The 349-nt window shown below is 48.1% G+C and overlaps 1 protein-coding gene across 2 annotated transcripts in view; it reads left to right on the forward strand.

Annotated features, from left to right (window-relative positions):
* LOC119591893 (glutamate receptor ionotropic, NMDA 2B-like) overlaps window positions 1-349 on the forward strand; it is a 182,298-nt gene that overhangs the window by 163,759 nt on the left and 18,190 nt on the right. The gene's annotated exons all lie outside the window — the stretch shown is intronic.

Raw genomic sequence — 349 nt, forward strand, 5'->3', positions numbered from 1 at the left:
CCCCAGAAGACGGTCCGCCCTCTCCCGATTAGCATAGTAAGTGGCGAGGAGAATGATTCATAAGTTATTCGTGTTTCAGAAGAGGTTTGCGTGAGTGTGTTTGTCCGCATCGCTTGCTCTTTCGTCCGCGCCTGCCTGTGCTCGTCTTGTGTTGGCCCTTTTGAGTGTTAGAATTCTTTTCTGACATTTTTCTGTTATGACATTTCTTACGTATTTATATTTGTTTTTTTTCCCCGATTGGAAGGGTCTTGTGTATATTCATTTGAGCGAAAGCAGAAGCTGGATTCGGTCCGAAAATAGCTCCCCAGAGCCCCCTCGTCCGGAGCCAAGCGGCGCAGCAACAGGTGTC

The sequence above is a fragment of the Penaeus monodon genome, chromosome 29 (genome assembly GCF_015228065.2).
Source record: "Penaeus monodon isolate SGIC_2016 chromosome 29, NSTDA_Pmon_1, whole genome shotgun sequence".
In the NCBI taxonomy this organism is placed as follows: Eukaryota; Metazoa; Arthropoda; class Malacostraca; order Decapoda; family Penaeidae; genus Penaeus; species Penaeus monodon.